This window comes from Scylla paramamosain, unplaced genomic scaffold (assembly GCF_035594125.1).
Source record: "Scylla paramamosain isolate STU-SP2022 unplaced genomic scaffold, ASM3559412v1 Contig102, whole genome shotgun sequence".
Lineage (NCBI taxonomy): Eukaryota > Metazoa > Arthropoda > Malacostraca > Decapoda > Portunidae > Scylla > Scylla paramamosain.
The window spans coordinates 296,042-319,951 of NW_026973767.1; the positions used below are offsets into that span (position 1 = coordinate 296,042).

General features: G+C 43.3%; 2 long non-coding RNA genes across 12 annotated transcripts; one reads left to right on the plus strand and one right to left on the minus strand.

Moving 5' to 3' along the window:
* The first annotated feature begins 435 nt into the window (after window positions 1-435).
* Window positions 436-7,882, plus strand: LOC135099104 (uncharacterized). 3 transcript variants are annotated; one of them, XR_010267658.1, is made up of 3 exons: window positions 436-503; window positions 6,178-6,299; window positions 7,144-7,882. It is a non-coding gene; the product is annotated as an uncharacterized LOC135099104 (long non-coding RNA). The 3 variants fall into 3 exon arrangements; XR_010267656.1 differs by lacking the exon at window positions 436-503 and adding an exon at window positions 4,054-4,168; XR_010267657.1 differs by lacking the exon at window positions 436-503 and adding an exon at window positions 5,298-5,910.
* On the minus strand, window positions 7,804-22,421 carry LOC135099102 (uncharacterized). 9 transcript variants are annotated; one of them, XR_010267651.1, is made up of 5 exons: window positions 22,403-22,417; window positions 19,329-19,405; window positions 12,799-12,900; window positions 10,335-10,439; window positions 7,804-8,462 (listed from the first exon to the last, which is right to left on the minus strand). It is a non-coding gene; the product is annotated as an uncharacterized LOC135099102 (long non-coding RNA). The 9 variants fall into 9 exon arrangements; XR_010267649.1 differs by having other exon boundaries at window positions 12,799-12,928; XR_010267650.1 differs by lacking the exon at window positions 22,403-22,417 and adding an exon at window positions 19,798-19,812.
* Window positions 22,422-23,910: the final 1,489 nt, after the last annotated feature.

Below are 23,910 nucleotides of genomic sequence, written 5' to 3' on the forward strand. Positions count from 1 at the left end.
CCTACATATCTCCAAAGAATGTAAATTTAACAGCTTCAACCTCGCCTCGTAAGGAATACTCCTCATCCCCTGTATCCTTTTAGTCATTCTCCTCTGTACTGATTCTAATAGACCTATATCTTTCCTGTAATGTGGGGACCAGAACTGCACAGCGTAGTCTAGATGAGGTCTGACCAGCGCCAAGTATAACTTTAATATTACTTCCCGGCCTTCTACTTTTAACACTCCTAAAAATCACACACACCACAAGAGCCTCACAAACAGTCTCACAGCCTTCACAAGCAGCCCCACAACTCCACCACAGACACACCAGACCCACAGCCCTTTACCTCACCCACTTCCCAGCCCCCCACAGCCCCCCGGCCACCACAGATGAAGTCAAAGGAAGGGACTGTGGCCTTCACCCAGCCTGCCAGGACAGCTTACAGAGAGGGGGTAGTCCCAGTCAAGTCACAAAATATAGGCTTGGTTCTTCCTACAGTTTGAAGTCAATGATTGGACAGGTTCTCTTTGTTTACTTGTTATTGTTTTTTTTTCTTTCCATTCTCTCTCTCTCTCTCTCTCTCTCTCTCTCTCTCTCTCTCTCTCTCTCTCTCTCTCTCTCTCTCTCTCTCTCTCTCTCTCTCTCTCTCTCTCTCTCTCTCTCTCTCTCTCTCTCTCTCTCTCTCTCTCTCTCTCTGCCCTTCACTATTGTTAGGTAATAATTGCAGTAGTCACAGCCTGCCCTCTAAAGACAACTCTCTTCCTCCACACAAAACTACAAGCACCTAATAACACACACACCCTTCACTCAAAAAATTTCAAAATCATGGCGACTCCTACACCAGCCTCGGAGTCCCCATCTGGGGAGGGGACCATAAATGTCCCCAGGTCGGACTGCCTTTCCGTCGACGACCCTAAGTGTCTTGACACCCCCCTCAACTTTTTCTTCATTAACTTCTGCAACATTCGCGGTCTAAGATCTAATTTTCAATCTGTAGAACACCACCTCTCCTCTTCTAAACCTCATCTTCTTTTCCTCACTGAAACTCAGGTGTCTGAGGCAACTGACAGTAGCCCCTTTTCTGTTCCCTCCTACTTTCTCTATCCTCATTTTCGATCCAAAGCTGGATGCTGCGTTTATGTGCGCAATGACTTAACCTGCTCTCGTGCCCACGCTCTTGAATCTTCCGAGTTTTCCACCATCTGGCTACGACTACAGAGTCATTCTCATACTAAATTTATCTGTGCTGTATACCTCTCTCCTAACTCCTCTGACTATAAGAAATTCTTTGACTACTTAACTTCCAAAGTGGAGCACATTCTGACCCTCTTCCCTTTTGCAGAGATCTCCATTCTTGGAGACTTCAATGTTCACCACCAGCTTTGGCTTTCCTCTCCCTTCACTGACCATCCTGGTGAACTAGCCTACAACTTTGCTATCCTCCATGACCTAGAGCAATTGGTGCAACACCCTACTCGTATTCCTGACCGTCTTGGAGATACGCCCAACATTCTTGACCTTTTCCTGACCTCTAATCCTTCTGCTTATGCTGTCACCCTTTCTTCTCCGTTGGGCTCCTCCGATCACAATCTCATATCTTTATCTAGTCCTATCACTCCAATCCCTCCTCAGGATCCCCCTAAGCGAAGGTGCCTCTGGCGTTTTGCCTCTGCTAGTTGGGGGGACCTGAGGCGGTATTTTTCTGATTTTCCTTGGAATGACTACTGCTTCCGTGTCAGAGACCCGTCTTTGTGTGCTGAGCGCATAACAGAGGTGATAGTGTCTGGCATGGAGGCGTACATTCCTCACTCTTTTTCTCGTCCTAAACCTTCTAAACCTTGGTTTAACACAGCTTGTTCTCGTGCTATACATGATAGAGAGATGGCCCACAAAAGGTACTTAAGCCTTCCTTCACCAGAATCTCATGCACTTTATATTTCTGCCCGGAACCATGCCAAGTCTGTTCTCCAACTAGCCAAAAACTCCTTCATTAACAGAAAGTGTCAAAACCTTTCAAGATCTAACTCCCCTCGTGATTTCTGGCATCTAGCCAAAAATATCTCCAATAACTTTGCTTCTTCTTCTTTCCCTCCTCTACTTCAACCAGATGGCACCACTGCTATCACATCTATTTCTAAAGCTGAACTCTTTGCTCAAACCTTTGCTAAAAACTCTACCTTGGACGATTCTGGGCTTGTTCCTCCCTCTCCTCCACCCTCTGACTACTTCATGCCTCGTATTAAAATTCTTCGTAATGATGTTTTCCATGCCCTCGCTGGCCTAAACCCTCAGAAGGCTTATGGACCTGATGGGGTCCCTCCTATTGTTCTCCGAAACTGTGCCTCCGTGCTTGCACCTTGCCTAGTCAAACTCTTTCAGCTCTGTCTGTCAACATCTACCTTTCCTTCTTGCTGGAAGTTTGCCTACATTCAACCTGTTCCTAAAAAGGGTGACCGCTCTAATCCCTCAAACTACCGTCCTATTGCTTTAATTTCCTGCTTATCTAAAGTTTTTGAATCTATCCTCAACAGGAAGATTCTTAAACATCTATCACTTCACAACCTTCTATCTGATCGCCAGTATGGGTTCCGTCAAGGCCGCTCTACTGGTGATCTTCTGGCTTTCCTTACTGAGTCTTGGTCATCCTCTTTTAGAGACTTTGGTGAAACTTTTGCTGTTGCCTTGGACATATCAAAAGCCTTTGATAGAGTCTGGCACAAAGCTTTGATTTCCAAACTACCCTCCTACGGTTTCTATCCTTCTCTCTGTAACTTCATCTCAAGTTTCCTTTCTGACCGTTCTATTGCTGCTGTGGTAGACGGTCACTGTTCTTCTCCTAAATCTATTAACAGTGGTGTTCCTCAGGGTTCTGTCCTGTCACCCACTCTCTTCTTATTATTCATTAATGATCTTCTAAACCAAACTTCTTGTCCTATCCACTCTTATGCTGATGATACCACCCTGCACTTTTCCACGTCTTTTCATAGACGTCCAACCCTTCAGGAGGTAAACATATCACGCAGGGAAGCCACAGAACGCCTGACTTCTGATCTTTCTAAAATTTCTGATTGGGGCAGAGCAAACTTGGTATTGTTCAATGCCTCAAAAACTCAATTCCTCCATCTATCAACTCGACACAATCTTCCAGACAACTATCCCCTCTTCTTCAATGACACTCAACTGTCCCCCTCTTCTACACTGAACATCCTCGGTCTGTCCTTTACTTATAATCTGAACTGGAAACTTCACATCTCATCTCTAGCTTAAACAGCTTCTATGAAGTTGGGTGTTCTGAGACGTCTCCGCCAGTTTTTCTCACCCCCCCAGCTGCTAACTCTGTACAAGGGCCTTATCCGTCCATGTATGGAGTATGCTTCACATGTCTGGGGGGGTTCCACTCATACTGCTGTTCTAGACAGGGTGGAATCAAAAGCTTTTCGTCTCATCAACTCCTCTCCTCTAACTGACTGTCTTCAGCCTCTCTCTCACCGCCGCAATGTTGCATCTCTAGCTGTCTTCTACCGCTATTTTCATGCTAACTGCTCTTCTGATCTTGCTAACTGCATGCCTCCCCTCCTTCCGCGGCCTCGCTGCACAAGACTTTCTTCTTTCTCTCACTCCTATTCTGTCCACCTCTCTAACGCAAGAGTTAACCAGTATTCTCAATCATTCATCCCTTTCTCTGGTAAACTCTGGAACTCCTTGACTGCTTCTGTATTTCCACCTTCCTATGACTTGAATTTCTTCAAGAGGGAGGTTTCAAGACACTTATCCACCAATTTTTGACCACTGCTTTGAACCTTTTAGGGACTGGCATTTCAGTGGGCATTTTTTTTTATTAGATTTTTGTTGCCCTTGGCCAGTATCCTTCCTACATAAAAAAAAAAAAAAAAAAGTAACAGCAGTAGTCATAGTTATTATTGTATATTTTTTTAGCACTCCAGAACAGTGTAGCAGTAGTAGTAGTTGGCAGGAATTAAGTACAGTATTAAATATATTCTGATCTTGATTTGTGTTGCAGGCCAGACAGCTTAGTGGCAGAGCTGCAGGTGGGCCCTTGTAAGCTTCCTGGTGGCACAGGTGTAGGACGGCTGGGAGCAGTGGAGGTGCCTGATGGGGCAGCTGTGCCGGGCAGAGGGGCTGCTACTGCTGCTGCTGCTGCTGGGGGAGAGCCACACTTGTATGGTAAGCTTGCTCTCAGTCCTTCTCTAACAGGTTAATGAGGTTGTTGTTGTCATTATTGTTGATGTATTTTTTTTTATGTTTTTCTCTCAATATAAAATTGCTCTCTCTCTCTCTCTCTCTCTCTCTCTCCTCTCTCTCTCTCTCTCTCTCTCTCTCTCTCTCTCTCTCTTCTCTCTCTCATCTCTCCTCTCTCGTCTCTCTCTTCTCTCTCTCTCTCGACGCTCTCATCTCTCTCTCTTCTCTCTCTCCTCTCTCTCTACTCTCTACTCTTCTCTCTCTCTCTCTCTCTCTCTCTCTCTCTCAAGTTAGCTTAGTGGTAGTGGTAGTAATAACAGTAGGAGTAGTAGCAGGAACACCACACACTTAACACTCCCAACTCTCCCTTCCAGACCCTAGTAGTAGCAGCAGTAGTAGTAGTATTAACACTAACCACTCATTATTTCTCTACTGGTGATCTTCTGGCTTTCCTTACTGAGTCTTGGTCATCCCTCTTTTAGAGATTTTGGTGAAACTTTTGCTGTTGCCTTGGACATATCAAAAGCTTTTGATAGAGTCTGGCACAAAGGCTTTGATTTCCAAACTACCCTCCTACGGCTTCTATCCTTCTCTCTGTAACTTCATCTCAAGTTTCCTTTCTGACCATTCTATTGATGCTGTGGTAGACGGTCACTATTCTTCTCCTAAATCTATTAACAGTGGTGTTCCTCAGGGTTCTGTCCATGTCACCCACTTTTCCTATTATTCATCAGTGACTTTCTAAAACCAAACTTGTTGTCCTATCCACTCCTATACTGATGATACCACCCCGCACTTATCCATGTCTTTTCATAGACATCCAACCCTTCAGGAAGTAAACAGTTCACACAGGGAAGCCATAGAACACCTCACTTCTTGATCTCTCAAAAATTTCTGACTGGGGCAGACCAAACTATTTATTGTTTGCTGTCTAAAAAAATCAATTCTTCCATCTATCAACTCGACACAACCTTCCAGACAACTATCCCCTCTTCTTCAATGACACTCAGCTGTCCCCCTCTTCTACACTGCCCACACTCCCCAGCCTGTTTTCCCTGGGTACAAGCTTCTCATGTGATGGCTCACCCATAATTTTCCTCACATAATGAGTCCTGGCAAGCTTGACAGTGAAGAAAAGTGTTGTGATGGTATTTGTTCAAGAAGGGATCAGTAATTGTGAGACAGGAAGGAAGATGGCAAATTCAGAAGCAGCCGTCACCTGGGTGGTGGACAGAGGCCGCTCACCCCCAGTCATCCTGCAGCTCACAGGTCTCTTCTGACCAGGAGAAAGATGGCGTGGCAATTAAGTGTTCACCGTGCATGTGTTCCATCAACTTATTATTCCTGTATCTGTCTTCCTTTTTTTCCCTTAGCCTTTCTCTCAGGAGTGGCAGCTGTGGCCAGCACTAGTGTAGCCCTGGCCAACTGTGTCACGGCTGTCTTTGATCTCCCTGTCTTCCTTCCAGCCCCACAGTTACTGACCTCGACTCAAACACCATCACGGCACTCTCTTCCCTGTTAAACTTGCCGGGATCCATTGTAATGTAAGGGGTATTGAATGTGAGCGATGAAACGAGAAGGTAGTGGCAAAGGGGAAAAAAGTACAGGGGAGCGTAGGAGAGACACCTCTCTCCACTGTGCCTGACAGCGCAGGAGAGACACCTCTCTCCACTGTGCCTGACAGTCTTTCAGTGATTGAAAGACTGAGCATAACATCTTCAGGGCACGTGAGTTGCCATGTATGACAATTTGGCACTTTTTCCATGTCTTCTTATTTGAGTAGACATCATATCTTGTCATAATGAAAAGTCTAGTTTATCATGTGTGTGGAGACCTTCAAGTTACAATACACCCCACTGCTTTAAGAGTTAAATGTACATGTCAATGTTTTCTGTCGTGCCTTCTTTGCTGTGTAATGTTGTGGTGAAACGGTTAAATTCTGGACCGAGTTGTGAGTCATGCAGCTGGAGTATAGATGTGTGTCTTCCCCACAGGTGGTAACACGGAGAGGAAGTGGAAGAAACCTTGGGACGCTCCCATAACTCAGGAGCAAGAAATACACCTTACTGGAAACCTTGTGACTGACAGGTGGCGGTGACTGCAGGAACCAATTCAGGTGAACACTGTGTTTTGTTGCTACACTTGAGAATCCTCTATCCTAAATTTAAAAATCTAAGTTTTTAATTGTCATGTCTTGTCATGTTTTTGTCCCACCAAAAAATTGATTACTAGAGCTTGATTTACTGCCATGGGAGGTATCAGAAATTGGCAAGTTGTCATTAAAAAAAAAACTGGGGAAATCTAAAATATGCACCACTTTCATTCACTCCCAACAATTTTGGATAAGGAATCCTCAACTGTATGTAATCAGAGTATTGTTGAGAGTCATGGTGTGTGTATGAATCCTTATGTATGTATGTGCAGGATAAGAGGGAGGTGGTTAATAAGATTAGTAAATGCATGGAGGAGAGGCGTGCTCTTACCAAGATTAGAAGAGCAGTAAGTGTGAAAATAGTGGTACAGGATTGCAAGAGAGGCAGTGTGTGGGCTGGGTAAGTGCACATGTGGTGCTTTTGTTAAGAGTGACCGGGATGGATGAGTGTTACCGGTGTGGTGTGTTGTGGAGAGTTACTGAAGAGGGTTAGAAGGAATGGTCTGCAGTGATCAGTGTGAAATAAGAGGAGGATGCGTTGCTTGAGTTTTTGTTGCGAGATGTGCACGTGAAAGGTGTTTAGTGAAAAATAAGGTTTTTTTGGGAATTTATGGATATAGAAAGATAAATAGATATGAATTGTGGGGTGTTTCAGGATTGTTTGGGCCAGGTGATGGGCTGTAGGGAGTGAAAAGTTTGTGAAAAGTAAAATGCCGGCATTTGAGTTATAGAATTAGTGTGTATGTGTGATATAAGTTCATGTCTTAGTAACTTTCCGTCTTCCCCAAGTTGCATTACTCTTTTGCAGATGTCTGTCTTGTGTTGGCGAACGTCCTGTCTGCAGTCAGGCCAGTAGTGCCATGTCGCAGGGTGTGACATCAGGTGAAGAGCCAAATGGAGAGTGTCTGCAGCCAGTACTGGGTGTGCTGTTGCTGTACAAGTGTCGAGCCAGGTGCCACAGCACATGACTCCACCAGTGTAGTGTCTCTAGTCCAGGATGCACTGCTGTGTACGACTTGTATGTCTTTATAAATTTGTGACTATTCTTATTATATATGTGAAATAAATATATAGTTTGCTAACAGTGTGGTATAATAGTGTAAAAATAAATATTTGATAACAATTCATGCATGCCCCAAAGGTAAAAAAAAAAAAACAGGATTGTGCCCTCTAAACTTTTAAGATACCACTTGCACATAGAAGCCCCATCGCAGCGACTCCAGTGTCGGCTGGGATGGGGCTTCTATGTGCAAATGGTATCTTAAACTTAGTTTAGTAGCCAATCCTGACTTTTTTTTTTTTTTTTACCTTGGGGGCATGACCTGTACTCCCAGAAAGACTTTGCCAAAGATATTATTGACATGGCATAAATAACTATCATTGTTTTTTTTTACCTTGAGGGCATGACCTGTACTCCCAGAAAGACTATTTGCCAAAGATATTATTGACATGGCATAAATAACTATCATTATGTTCAAGATGGTATACTGAATGTTTATTGTTTTAATGTGAATGTTAAGTGAATAAATACACAACAATAATATAAACATGGCACTTTTTTTCCTTATTACTGAAGTGCTGGAATGTACAAAACTTATCCCAAGCCTGAAGGAAGGTGGTGGTGGTGGTTGTTGAGTACAGAAGAGAGGGACTTGCTATATTCTTCCTTCCCAGACTGGAGTGGACTGGAGAACTCTTGCAGCAGGGCCTGGGAGCAACAACACTTGCCAATTCTTGTGTCCTTGCGTCAACTTGAGTGACCTTGAGCAACCTCTTCTTTGTGAAACTGCCTGCAGCTCTCGTGCCTCCACAAGTGTTGAAGGTTGCCTGTCGGTCCTGCCATGACTTGAAGGGAATTTTACGTGTTCTTCCTGCTTGAAATTCTTGACACACTCTTCTTACTGCAACTTGACTCTTCCCTGATTGCTTTGTCCCAACGATACTTAATACCTCTTGTGGGGCTTGAAGGTGGTGACGCTCTGCCTCTTTTCCTGGTGAAGCTTGACTCCCTGATTGCAATGGAGTACATTGGGCCTGGCGTGACAACACTGTTTAATAACCAGGTGCTGGTAGAGATTCCTGTGGGCTGTTCATGGGATGATGAAGTGGAAGCTGCACACTTCACACCTACAAGGAAAACAGACCATTAGTTCCTAGATACATGAAGCTTCTTGTATGTGTAGTGATTCCTTGTAATGTGTTTGATAACTGATTCCCTACAAAACTAAGACTACACAAGATATATGATGGGAAAATGGAGGAAGCCTGACAAGCACTGCATGGTATGGGAACTGTGCTGAGATTTAATATGAAATATGGCTAAATTCCATACTGTCATATTCAAGAAACAAAAATTGAAAGAAAGGAAAGCACCGGGTAGAGAAAATCTGAAAAGTATGGCAGTATAACGTTTGAAGCTGAGAAATGCGCGTTTGATAAATACGTCCCTATTATAATTTAAAGGCAAAAATTTGAAGGATGATGCAGAGTAGAAGAAAGCACCAGATAGAAGAAATTTGCATGGCATCACATATTTCAATGGCATGACAGTTAATACACAAGTTTGAAAGATGAACCTGATTAAATATTTCTATCTCTGCGCTCATGAAGAATACAAATAAAAAACTTACAATTTGAAAAGAAGAGTCATTTTAAACTTTGATCCGTACCTTTTAAGTTTATTAATTTTATTCATAGTCAGTTTATGGTTCCAGAGAAACAACAATTTCAAATCTAGCCTATCTTTTTGAAACCCACTGTATGATGAACACGTCATATAAGGGAAAGAATTTTGTAGCCAAATACATGAGGAAATATTATACAAGAAAATATTTATCAGATGAATAACAAATTAGGAAAAGAACTATTTGAAATAGGCCAACTTTCAGGTGAACTGGATAAAAAAAAAAAAAATAAATAAATAAAAAAAATAAATAAATAAGTAGTTTAATAGAACAAAGCAGTATTAGAAAAGTCTAATGCAAATTTAGAATGGAAATGTGTGTGTGTGTGTGTGTGTTTGAGAAGGGGTTATGTCTTTTGAGTGCATGACCATTGTTTTGGCTGCCTGACTAGGTTTTTGAGTGTCACCAGATTTTTGAGTGCATCACCAGTTTTTTGAGTGCATCACCAATTTTTTTGAGTTCATCACCAGTATTTTTGAGTTCACCAATATTTTGAGTGCCACCAGTTTTCTTGTGCCACCAGTTTTTTTTTTTTTTTTTTGAGTGTCATCAGTATTTTCTGCATGAGAGTGCGTGGGTGTGCATACAGCGTTATTAAAGGTAGGTAAGTAGGTAGGTGTGTGTGTGTGTGTGTGTGTGTGTGTGTGTGTGTGTGTGTGTGTGTGTGTGTGTGTGTGTGTGTGTGTGTGATAATGAATAAAGGAAAATAATGACCAATCGTAGTTCACAAGCCAACTGCTACTCAGCACAGCGAATAAGCAGAGGGACCACAAAATAGCAGCCACGGACACACCAATCCAACATGATTTTACGTGCTTATATAATATAATCTCAAATTCACTTCCTTAATTATCACCTCAGTAAGCTTAATCAGACGTCAATCACCTGGACAAACAAGCAACCAACTTACCATCTGGTCAGCATACTTCTCTCACCTGACAAGTTAAATCACTTTACCTGCAGTCTAATCACCCTTGCAGCTTATTCCCTCGCTAAATGCTAAACTTCTATAACTTCCCATCTGATCAGCATATTCATCTCTCCCCTGATAAGCTTAACTACAAGTGTTGTAATCACCATCTGTTCAACCTAATCACACCTACCAACCTCACCTGGTCAACCTATATCAGCTCAAGCTAATCACATTACCTAACGTGGCTTACCTAATCCCCATACCTGGACAAAACTAACCCAATCACACCTATCCATTCTAATCCTCACGTATTCAACCTAATCATTCGCAATCTCAAGGGTTACACATTAATTCCATGCACTGAGTAATAATCTAATATTCTTATCATTACCATACTCTTACCTTCACTCCTTCACCGCCTCCTTCAGCCCTCCGCCACGAGACCACCGCACTTCGACCTTTCTCCCTCGTTGCGAGTCGTGAAAAGAGCCGAGCGGGGACACCAGGCTGGAGGAATACGAGACAATGATCCCTATTCTGAAACACTTCTGCGCCGCACCTCCACTAAACTGATAAGACTCTAAATGAAGTTGCACAGGTTTTCAAAGATGTTTTAATGGTTCTAGTGACATTAACACGATTTCTATATTATTAACAGGAGAAACGCAATTGAAAACCCGGCTAATCATCTCTGTGGCATTTGAAAAAAAAAAAAAATATGGTGAGAGAACAAATGAAGCGTTTCAGAATACGTTGCTATATAAATTCTTTTTCTATCACTGGTATTAATTTGTGTGCGTTCGTATGTTTGCTGGCTTGTGTAAGTAAAGTTATTTCATTAAAAATATCGATGTTTTTTAAGTTTGTAATTAACGAGTGTTTGAATGATTGTAGGTCTCTCTCTCTCTCTCTCTCTCTCTCTCTCTCTCTCTCTCTCTCTCTCTCTCTCTCTCTCTCTCTCTGACTAAAATATTATACGTATGTAAGATGAACTCCCAAAATATAAGAGTACGATAAGTAAAGTGATTCGGAATTAAAAGAAGTTTCTAACAGGTTATGAATGAGTTCCAGAACAGTGAACGAGACGACACATTGTTTCCTTAATGCATCAAAAGAAGAAGAAAAAAAAAAAACATTATTAAGAAACGTCATATGATCTTAGGAAACTTATTATACTGATCGACTAATGATAATAATAACAGTGAAGGAAGGAAAATAGGAGGAGGAGGAGGAGGAGGAAGAGGAGGAGGAAGTGTAGGTTATAATAATATAGTAGGAAAAACGAGACAGTAAATAGTCATAGGAAGTGAAGGTGGTAGTAGTAGTAGTAGTATTAGCGGTGGTAGTGGTGGTGATTATGGTGGTGGTGGTGATGGTGGTGGTGGTGGTGGTTTGTATTAGTAGTAGTAGTAATAGTAGTAGTAGTAGTAGTAGGAGGAGGAGGAGGAAAGGAAAATGAGTCTGGTTTTAATAGTTGCGGTACTTCTCCTCTTTCTTCTCTTCCTGAAATCCACAAACTTTAGACATAAAAATGGCGGCAAGACACTTGGATTTTGCTTCCCCCGCCCTCTCTCTCTCTCTCTCTCTCTCTCTCTCTCTCTCTCTCTCTCTCTCTCTCTCTCTCTCTCTCTCTCGTTATATATATATATATATATATATATATATATATATATATATATATATATATATATATATATATATATATATATATATATACTATAAGGAATATCGGTCCTTCCGTCTGAACAAATGAAGAAAAAAATTAAGATACTGACGAGAAAGAAATAATTGACAGAATAATGGAGGGTGAATGAAATGTTAACATAAACACAGTTTCGTTCAGGAAATCAGTGAACGCCTCAGGACCAAAATTCGCCGCACTTCCTGTCTGCGGCCGACGCGTCAAGACGAGCATGACTGGATGGCTGCCTCGCTATTTTTGGCGCTAAGTGGATGATGCGTCGGTGTGAGCCACTCTCCCATCTCCCTCCCCGCCTCCTGGTCGTGGTATTCTGGGCTGGTCCGCGGAGGGCGCGGGGCCATCCAGGTTTCCATTAAGGGGAGGCATTAACACGGTGCCCAAATTAGCCTCGCTATTCTGTGGAGGAGAAAATAAGCGGCATCGAGTCTTCATTAACATTATTTTTCACGAGATTTGGAGTGCAAATAAAATTAAGCTTGTATTTCAAGTTTTGCCCGAGTTTTGCGTTGTGTCTGGGGAAGGTGATACCACGCCACGCTGTCCCTCCGCCCCGCGCCGCGTGTCACGCAGCGCGGCTCGCCACCCAGCACGACGCTCTTGTGTGCTGCGGGGAAGTGCCTCAGGGTATCAAACATATTAAAAAAGAGATGCCATTGTTTTCCTCCATCATTCTGTACCCTCCTTTTGTTTTCCGTGTTGAATACCTGCATGTGTTGCACCAAAAAATATCTCATAGAAAAAAAAGTCTTGCCTGGAAAATCACTGCGCTGGTTCGTGACTCGCTGTACTCGTATTTCTGAGCGAGTGTGTGAGTCACTCGGCGTTCTCACGCGACGAACAGCGGCCGACTTCCTGTCTACGGCCGACGCGTCAAGACGAGCATGACTGTTTGGCTGCCTCGTTATTTTTGGCGCTAAGTGGATGATGCATCGGTGTGAGCCACTCTCCCCTCTCCCTCTCCCCTCTCCCTTCGTAAATACCTGATTATTAAGGCGGAGGAGGAGATGTTTAAGAATCGAGTGAGAAATTAACACTATTTGTAAGCGACTGAGGAAAACCATTAGAAGAAACATTACAACAAATTATTCATGGCAGATTCCTCCTCTTCCCCATCAATATTTTACGGCGGCGTAATTGCCTCCCAAACAGTAGGACGAGACTTGCCGGTAAGGAGTGAAGCAGCGCCACCAAGGAACAGGGAAGAGAACCACGAGGCTGCCGTCACCTGCCATCATCTGCTGTCTGCCGCATCCCTCCTGCCTCTTCCTGTGATTGGGGTTGAAGGATCTTGTTTCTTCCACAACAAAAAAAGTAGTCAAGATTAAAATAAAAACCGAATAAAGTTATTTGGCGAGGAGTTAAGGCAGCGAGAGGAGGAGGAGGAGGAGGAGGAAAGGAAGAAGAAGGTTTGCCAGTTGAAATTAAGCAGGATAGTTGAAATTAAGCAGGATAGAAGAGTGTAAGATAAGGGACCCCTTTGACTCCTATATGTTCCTAAATCACAGCAAAACTCCCTTAACACACACACACACACACACACACACACACACACACACACACAGCCTTCCCCAGCTCTCCCATGCCCACACAGGTCTGTGCATGCCTTGGACACAGAGAAGGGCACCATCAATGTGGACACCATCTCTACCATCCTGAGAATGACAGGTGGCAGGGTGAGATAAGGAGATAGATAGATATATATACATACTTTCGTTCATTCATTCATTTCATTTTCATTCACTCCTCCTCCTCTTCCTCCTCCTCCTCCTCCTCCTCCTCCTCCTCCTCCTCCTCCTCCTCCTCCTCCTCCTTCTCCTTGTGCAGGCTCTGGTGCACTCTAGTTTGAGGAGTTCTTTGGCCGCCAAGTTCCTTATTGAAGGCGATGAGGAGTCGCTGGAGGAGGTGAAGGAAATTTTCTGTATCTATGACAAGCAAGGTAAGGATTCGCCGTTCATCTTTGACCCGTGTTTGGAAACCCTTCACTCTCTCACCACTGTTTTCCAAGGCTACAGAGGTGATCAGCTGGGTTGTCATGACTTTCTGCTGCTGCATCATTTCACACCCACACACACCACCCTCACCCCTCACCCATATTTAAACCTTAGAAAACAACTGTAAATTGAGGGAGTTAGTGGAAACAGAAGAGAGAGGGAGGAAGAGAGGAAGAGGAAGAGAAGATACTGTTACTCCTTGCATAATGGAGACTAAGAGGAGAGGGAGGAGATAGGTGGAGGAAAAAAAAAAGAGGAATGGGGGAGGGGTGTACCAGGCACCTCACATCATGTAACAATAGTGAAAATAAAAGGGAGGAGGTAGAGGGCGGTGCACCTCACACAAGTCCAGAGAAGCAAGGGGACGCCATCACACAATCCGTCACCACCACCACACCACAGCAAAGGGTGGTGAGTGTATTACTATAACAACAATGAAAGTTGAGAGGTTAGTGTCAATATTCATCCTGTGCTAACACCACCACTAGTCTGTCATCACAAAATCCCCATCACTCACCACAAACACACCACCATTCACCACAAACACACCATCACTCACCACAAACACACCATCACTCACCACAAACACACCACAATTCACCACAATCACTCAGAGCTGGAAAAACACACATTTAAAAAAAACCCAACTTTTTTTTTTATTATTTTGGGAGGTTTATTGATTTTTGTTTATTCTTCATATTTTTATGTAAATCAGTTTAAATAAGGAATTAAAAAGTAATCTAAAATAAAACAAAAGGTATGGTGTTTTTTTTTATGTAGGAGGGGGACTGGCCAACAGCAAAAAATAAATAAATAAATAGATAAATAAATAAATAAGTAAATAAATAAATAAATAAAAAAAAAAAATATATATATATATATACGAGTATATATATATATATATATATATATATATATATATATATATATATATATATATATATATATATATATATATATATATATATATATATATATATATATATATATATATAATAAAAAAAACTTCCAGCAAGAAGGAAAGGTAGATGTTGACAGACAGAGCTGAAAGAGTTTGACTAGGCAAGGTGCAAGCACGGAGGCACAGTTTCGGAGAACAATAGGAGGGACCCCATCAGGTCTATAAGCCTTCCGAGGGTTTAGGCCAGCGAGGGCATGGAAAACATCATTGCGAAGAATTTTAATACGTGGTATGAAGTAGTCAGAGGGTGGAGGAGAGGGAGGAACAAGCCCAGAATCATCCAAGGTAGAGTTTTTAGCAAAGGTTTGAGCAAAGAGTTCAGCTTTAGAAATAGATGTGATAGCAGTGGTGCCATCTGGTTGAAATAAAGGAGGGAAAGAAGAAGAAGCAAAGTTATTGGAGATATTTTTGGCTAGATGCCAGAAGTCACGAGGGAAGTTAGATCTTGAAAGGTTTTGACATTTTCTGTTAATGAAGGAGTTTTTGGCTAGTTGGAGAACAGACTTGGCATGGTTCCGGGCAGAAATATAAAGTGCATGAGATTCTGGTGATGGAAGGCTTAAGTACCTTTTGTGGGCCACCTCTCTATCATGTATAGCACGACAACAAGCTGTGTTGAACCAAGGTTTAGAAGGTTTAGGTCGAGAAAAAAGAGTGAGGAATGTATGCCTCCATGCCAGACACTATCACCTCTGTTATGCGCTCAGCACACAAAGACGGGTCTCTGACACGGAAGCAGTAGTCATTCCAAGGAAAATCAGCAAAATACCTCCTCAGGTCCCCCCAACTAGCAGAGGCAAAACGCCAGAGGCACCTTCGCTTAGGGGGATCCTGAAGAGGGATTGGAGCGATAGGACAAGATACAGAGATGAGATTGTGATCAGAGGAGCCCAACGGAGACGAAAGGGTGACAGTATAAGCAGAAGGATTAGAGGTCAGGAAAATGTCAAGAATGTTGGGCGTATCTCCAAGACGGTCAGGAATATGAGTAGGGTGTTGCACCAATTGCTCTAGGTCGTGGAGGATAGCAAAGTTGAAGGCTAGTTCACCAGGATGGTCAGTGAAGGGAGAGGAAAGCCAAAGCTGGTGGTGAACACTGAAGTCTCCAAGAATGGAGATCTCTGCATAAGGGATAAGAGTCAGAATGTGCTCCACTTTGGAAGTTAAGTAGTCAAAGAATTTCTTATAGTCAAAGAAGTTAAGTGAGAGGTATACAGCTCAGATAAATTTAGTTTGAGAGTGACTCTGTAGTTGTAGCCAGATGGTGGAAAACTCACTCAAGAGCATGGGCACGAGAGCACATCAAATCATTGCGCACATAAATGCAGCATCCAGCTTTGGATAAAAAATGAGGATAAAGAAAGTAGGAGGGAACAGAAAAGGGGCTACTGTCAGTTGCCTCAGACACCTGAGTTTCAGTGAGGAAAAAAAGATGAGGTTTAGAAGAGGAGAGGTGGTGTTCTACAGATTGAAAACTAGATCTTAGACCACGAATGTTGCAGAAGTTAATGAAGAAAAAGATGAGGGGGATGTCAAGACACTTAGGGTTGTTGTCAGAAGAGCACTCTGACATGGGGACATTTGTGGTCCCCTCCCCAGATGGGGACTCTGAGGCTGGTGTAGGAGTCACCATGAATTTTGAAATTATGAGTGAAAGGCGTGTGTGTGTGTGTGTGTGTGTGTGTGTGTGTGTGTGTGTGTGTGTGTGTGTGTGTGTGTGTGTGTGTGTGTGTGTGTGTGCGCGTGTGTTATTAGGTGCTTGTAGTTTTGTGTGGAGGAAGAGAGTTGTCTTTAGAGGGCAGGCTGTGACTGCCCCCTTGTGTTGTGAGACACAAAGGGAAACGTTCAGTGAGGTCACAGCTGGGTTTAATGATAAGTTCACAGCACCCCCTGAACAGTGCTTTAGACCTCACTGGGAATAATTATCATTTTGGCAGGTGCCTACTGCCTCCTCCAGTAAGTATGGTACTCTATTTCCTGACATCAAAGGCACCCTCCCTCTCTCTCTATACCATACTGACAATTACACATAGGGTGGCCTGGACAAAGCCCCCCCCACACAAACATACACACACATACACACACACACACACACACATACATACATACACGTACATCATTCAAACTTTTAGCAATAATAATAATAATAATAATAATAATAATAATAATAATAATAATAATAATAATAATAATAATAATCTATTTATCTACATATGTACCATGCCAGCAATCTCACACAGACTAACTCACACACACACACTAAATAAACAGACCAAAACTATGTCAAAAGATAATAAAAAGACAAATGGGCCAATTTTTTGGAAGATAATTAAATTCTTACAAACTGTCAAATTGATTTTATAAAGGGGAGAAGTTGTCTCACCAATGCGTTGTGCTATTATTGAAGAGTGATTCATATAATACAGGAGAGAGAGAGAGAGAGAGAGAGAGAGAGAGAGAGAGAGAGAGAGAGAGAGAGAGAGAGAGAGAGAGAGAGAGAGAGAGAGAGGAGAGAGAGAGAGAGAGAGAGAATGGTTGAGCAGACTGCATTTACCCTCCACATTTAAGCAAGTTTTAAGCTATTTAATGGTCAAGCTTTGGTTGGCATTCCCTCCAGAGACTAAAGATGTACTGAGTGAAAACTTTGTCATTAGGTTTTCTTGGTGTGGTTTAAACAAAGGCAGGACTAATGCATGGGTAAATGAACCATTATTTATGTAGGATCTTGAGAGTGCACCACGGCAAGATTGAAGCCCCAACAGGCCGAGGTTTGTAGCTGATATCAGAGTCCTCAGTTGACTGTTTACAGGAAGAGTGTGGCAACAACCTCAGACTGACAGACAGGTGAGATGCTGATGGTCAAGTAAATCAGCTGCCTCATTTTTAGCAATGCCTGCATGAGTGGAGCCTAACTGTGTATCTTTTCCATGCTAACAAGGCAAAATTACCACTTATGACCTGGAGTAACAAGGGGATAGACTAATAAAGATGCTGGAGGTGACTCAGAATGTGAGCTAATGAGAGAGAGAGAGAGAGAGAGAGAGAGAGAGAGAGAGAGAGAGAGAGAGAGAGAGAGAGAGAGAGAGAGAGAGAGAGAGAGAGAGAGAGAGAGAGAGAGAGAGATTTAATAAACATCTCAGATCTTTGGGTACCATAAACATACCCAGATCTTTGGGTAGGTCTCATTCCTACCCAAAGATCTGAGCTCTTTCCGTAGGTGGAAGAAAGAAAACACACACACACACACACACACACCACACACACACACACACACACACACACAACACACACACACACCACACACACACACACACAGTTCATAATATCCCTCCAGATCCACCCAACATTGCTGGATAAAAACATCCCTGACCAGGATTTCTACCTTCTCTTACAATTCCACGTTTGAAATGTTGGCACATGACGTGGCATTTGATACGAAGGTAGGCAAGAACTAACCTATCTAAAAGCACTCCTAGTACTGTAGTGCACATGACCTCTGAGTGCCTCCCAAGTTGTTCCATGACTGGCTAGCATTTTGAGCACAGGGAGGGAGACACAAGCAAGTCTTGTGTAGCCACAATATACTGTATATGGTGAGACACTATCATTTTTTCCCTAATTGTACTTTTAGTTTGCAGCTTTACAATAACATCTTCATTTAAATATATTCTGTCATCAGATCTTATAATTCAATACACTGTACTTATTAAAATAAATATTCGTTCAAAGAGGATGCTATGATTTATCTTCGACCCGCTCGGTCCGGCAATGATGGTGCTCTACGGATCGTCGCGCATCAAGACGCTCGGCGTTGTCGGAGTGACAGAGAAAGCAGGTGAAAACAAAAGGCAACTGAATGTCAGCTTATGCACATGTCTGAATGGCTGGTGAGTGCTACTGCTCTGCTGGTCAGCCCCCAGCTCTGCCTTGCCTTCCCTACCCAACAATATCCTTCCCAGCTGTAGCATTAACACTCAAAGGCAAGACAACATAGGACTGCAGTGACTGCCTGCATTGTGGTTCATTTACCTACACTACAACATCAAAAGCTACACTCAAATTATCTTTTACATAGATTTATACTAACTCCTTCCCTACATGGTGGTGCATCCTGATATTTAAAATGGACTGTGAAGCAGCACAGTTAAATCAGAATGTAGTTCAAACTTTTAAAATGTGTAAGTTGTTCTCAGACATCACCTTGCCTCTTCATTAAAGAAAGAAGAAAAAAAGTATGGAGGAGGAAGACAAATTCATAATAAGTAGGTACAAGAATTAACTTAACTAGCAAATATGAATTATTAGTTCAACCTCTAACAAACCTTTACAAAAACAGCACAACTCCAGTTCCCAGCCACAACTGGTTGGCTGACATAAGAAATTTATAACTTATTGTAAACATTTACAAGAAAGCAACAAAGCAAAGACACGTTTACTTGACGTTAGCCAAAAGCCGAATGTTGTCCAAACACGATTCACGTCATAACGTCAGCAAACGTCACCCTTCCATCCACCGCAAGAGAACAACAAGTTACGAGCGGCTCTGACAACAAGAGATGCAGCAAGTGCACGTGCACGTGTACTCGCAGAGTACATGTGTCACATTTTCAGTCCATACCAAAATTTGTAATTAATGTGTAACATTTGGAAGGCAACCGTGCAGAATGAATCGGACAGGTGCAACAAACGACAGCGTGGTGAAAGGGTGACCAGAGCCTTCCAGCAGCCTCCCTGAGCCTCACCTTGCAGTCTGCTGTGAGGCAAGAGAATGCCCCACTGTCCTCCTCAAAGCGGATCATCGTGTGTTCACGTTCCGGGCCTGCCGGGAAGTAACATTAAGTGCACGTCAGATTTGCAATGGGGGGCTCAAATTGACTTACTTATACTAATACTTCTATTGCTATTACTATTATCATTGTTTATATTGCTTCTTGTCACATCCGTGCTCTTAATAACTTAATTTCATGCTTTCAGATTCTGCTTCCAGACCAACCTTCATTCTACTTTCCGGCAGATCTGTAGTGAAAATGTTCAAAATCTGATGAAAAAAAAAAAAAGTGAAGACAATTGTAAAAGCCTATAGATAAGCTAAATATTAATAGATTTTAAAAAAGGGGAGTAAATGCTTATGTGGTGAGGTGTGTGGTGAGGTGGAGTGTGTGGGTGGAGTTTGGTGTGCTCTTCACGGAATGAAGACAGGCAGCAACACACCTTCATTGTGTTGTGGTGCCACGTCTTGATGTGGTCACCACTGCCAGCTTCCATCCTCATTATCCTACTGAAGGCCACACCCAGCAACTCCTTACGCTGTAACAACGTGTAATGTAAATAATGAAGGCCACTTGCAACGAGGGAGCTACAGTGCTACCACAACACACTTCATGACAGGCAGAACAAGGAGAACAGGTGGACATCCTACATCTTTAGCTTAGAATACGGTTGCATCTCTCTCTCTCTCTCTCTCTCTCTCTCTCTCTCTCTCTCTCTCTCTCTCTCTCTCTCTCTCTCTCTCTCTCTCTCTCTCTCTCTCTCTCCGCACCGGCACTGGCCTGAAGGGTACGCTGCACACCTTACACGAGGAAGAGACACAATTTCAGGTCTGCTTCTTTCATTAATCACACACACAGACATAACTCTTTTTTATTATTACTTTGTGAAAACTGAGAATATGTTTAATTAAACATATGGACTCCAAATTGCATCAATGTTTGTTTCTTAGGTCAACTTAAAAAACTGATTGCAAATATAAAATTTTCTTTTTCAATTATCAAAAACAAACAGTCAAAAGAGCACTGATAATTTAATAGTGCACTATGAGCTTAAAGTGATGCAAGATCACTAAGATTCAGCCAAGCAATGGATTACAGGTTATATTACAACTGCAGTGTGATAAGATTTATCTTTACACATCAAACTCTTTATGATTTTCACAAAAAAATCAACAAAGTGCAATGGAGGGATCTGAATGATTTCAACACTTGATATCACATTACTCAGCGTGGTGTCCTGAACCAGAACATTTCAAACAAAATGACATTTGTGCAAAATGACGACAATCATATCAACAGTAAATATGCATTTTCTTCACAAAAACAGTGCTTAATGTGCTACCGACAATTAAATACAGCAAACGCGGCGAGAGCAGTGCCGTGCGGAAGGCTTCGGAACACCAAGAATTAGTGAATGCACAACATCCTGCTTGTCGGGGTTTACGTGCCGAAAGGAGCACAAAGCATAAGGCGCGTCTTTCCGTGTCAAGATGAATACGAACAATTACTGTTCAAAATTTTCAAATCGGAATAAGGTCATTTCAAATAAAAGGAATATATAAAACAATATATGAATACATCTTTTAAGTTGTATCATCTCAATACCTGGGATAAACAGCAAGGAACACAAAGGAAGGTTGCTTTTCACATCAAGTGAAGTGAGTCTAAGTGAGCCTGAAAAGGCCAACACTCAAATCTACAATCACAGCTCTTGCCAATGTTAAAAACAAGAAGAGAAGAAGAAGAAGAAAAAGGAGAGAGAGAGAGAGAGAGGAGAGAGAGAGAGAGAGAGAGAGAGAGAGAGGAGAGAGAGAGAGAGAGAGAGAGAGAGATCTTTCCCCTGGCCTTCGAAGTGCTAAGGTCAAGCCACCTCTCACCCAAGAATCTTCACTTCCTCTTCCTCATCTTTCTCCTCGACTCAAGATGGAGGGAGATGTACGGCCGCCGATTGACTAAGGCAAAGACACACAGTGGCCATTGATATCACTAGTGTGTATGTGTGTGTGTGTGTGTGTGTGTGTGTGTGTGTGTGTGTGTGTTAAGGAATGGGACACCTGTACACACACACACACACACACACACACACACACACACACACACACACACACACACAACATGACTATCACCAGATCCTAAAAAAAAAAAAAAAAAAACATACAAAAGCGAGCTTTTCAAAATTTGTTAACCCCAAATTTATATGCAGATTTCGGCGTTAAATCGTTAACCAATTGCGATATTTTATAGTGCAGCGAAGTTTCATCGGCCGGGGAGAGGGTGGGAGAGGGGAGGCTGGGAAAGAGGATAAATCGGAAGGGCGAGAGGGAGAGGGGAGAGGGAAGGGCAAAGAGGAATGGTCTGCAGGTGGAGGGAGGGAGGGAGGGAGGGCGAGAAAAACAGTGTGTGGGCAGCGTATGAAAGGCGGAGAGAGAGAGAGAGAGAGAGAGAGAGAGAGAGAGAGAGAGAGAGAGAGAGAGAGAGAGAGAGAGAGAGAGAGAGAGAGGATCAGGAGTACAAGAGAGGTATAGGGAGGGGTGGAGGGAGAGAATAGAGGCATGGAGGTGAGAAGGATATGGACTATGGGGGAGGGAGAGCAAGGAGAGGAGAGGAGAGTGGAGGTTGGGGAGGAGGGAGGCCTGGGAAAGAGGAGAGGAGGTTGGGGGTTGTTGAGGAGGGAAGGGAGTGAGGAGCTGCCCGGACGACTGGTCAAAAATTATCACAACCAAAAATTAGTAGATTGTGTAATGCTGTGTGTGTGTGTGTGTGTGCGTGTGTGCGTGTGTGTGTGCGTGTGTGCGTGCGTGCGTGCGTGCGTGCGCGCGCGCGCTCATACCAAATACAAACGAGATCACTCACCTGATGTGTTTTATCATCCGCCCCCATCACCCGGTCACCCGCACCCTGCCCTCCCTCCCCACATCCCGGCCCCACACATCCCGCCCACGCACCCCGCCTGACCCACCACACCACCAACACCACCACCACCACTACTGGTTACACTGTCAAAATTATAGGCATTCACTAATACTTGCATCTGACGGGCCGCTCACTTCATTCTCCTCATCACGTTCTCTTGTGTTGATGAGACCGCGCCTCAGCCTCAGGTCCAGCCGCGGGACAAGCGCTCCTCGCCTGGGAAGTTGTGCCACACGCCCATACGTCCACGGCACGCCACTGTGCTTACTGATTCCGGCCCTTTAATTCTGCCACCTGGTAACTGTCACTAGGGATGCTCTCGCTCCCTGATTGGTTCATGTATTCCCGTTTTTTTTTTTTTAATTTGGGCAGCAAATTGGCTCTTACCAAAATCTATATTTAGTAATAAGACACTAGGTTATTCTGACCTTCATAACCTGATGTCTTATATATAAAATTTTGACGGAAGGATATAATTTATCTGCATCACATTTTAAAGAAAACGGAAACACTGAGGCCAATCGGTCAGTAGCAGTGTTACCATGCTCGCGTGTCCTCAGCTGGCAAAACTGAGGAGCGTTCATATCGAAATTGAGTGGCGAAGCTTCATTTGCTCTGAATCGTGACTGTATGAATATGTATCTGAGATTTGTGGTCGTAATAAGAAACGGGTGTGAGAATGACAATGCAAAGATTTAATGGCCGCTGCAATTTGAAAAAGGGATACAGTCAGGTGCGGGTTTGGTTGAAGTGGAGTGAAGGTGGGTGATGCATTCATTGCCTCATTGCCTCACCGCCTCCCTGCCTTGCGTCACTGCCACGGCCAAAAAAACATTGTTGCTCTGCTAGAATGATCGACAAGTGGCACCGGTAACTGTGTTAGAGGCCTCGCTGAGGGATTCCTCACTGACAGAGGCACGCCCCTGGCCTGACGGGTCACTGGCAGGGTAACAGCGTTGGTCTCTGCTCTGCCAAGGACATGGGGCAGTCTCATTCTCCCAGGGGGCGAGGGGCAGCCCTGACTTGATTCCAGAGGCAGGTGTGGCCCTCTTGTTTCCCTTTTATCTCCTTGGCACTGAGGTCCGATGGTTAAACGGTTTGGTATTTCAATTATCTTTAACAGTAACAGTGGAAGTCATTACTATTTTAAAAGGTGTTTTCAAGATTCTAGTGATAATTTAACAAAGATCGTCATTGAGAGAGCCACCCATGAGAATCTGACTAATCATCTCTGTAGCCTTTGGAAAAATAACCCTTATGAGAAAACTCAGGGTTTAGAAATACGTGGCTATAACATCGAGATAAAGTGGCCTCCTTTGTTTTTCCTTCCCTCCCATCCTTCCACCAAGTCTAAGGGAGGCTCAGCAAGGCACCTCCTCCTCTCCTCCGTGGCTCTAAATTAATAGTGTTATTCCCACACACACACTCCCGCCTCCCCTCTTTACAGGCTGGTTGCAATTTACAGGCTTTTTGTAACATTCCTTCCCTGCCTCCAGAATGTAAGCAGACCTGCTCGATGGCTCTAATTTGCGTGCCCTTGCTGAGGTCACGACGGTGAGCAGGGAACGGCGTGTGTCTGTGTGTGTGCCCTGTATGTTGGCTGTCCTGTCTTTGTCAGATGTACCGCGCTCCGGGACAAGAG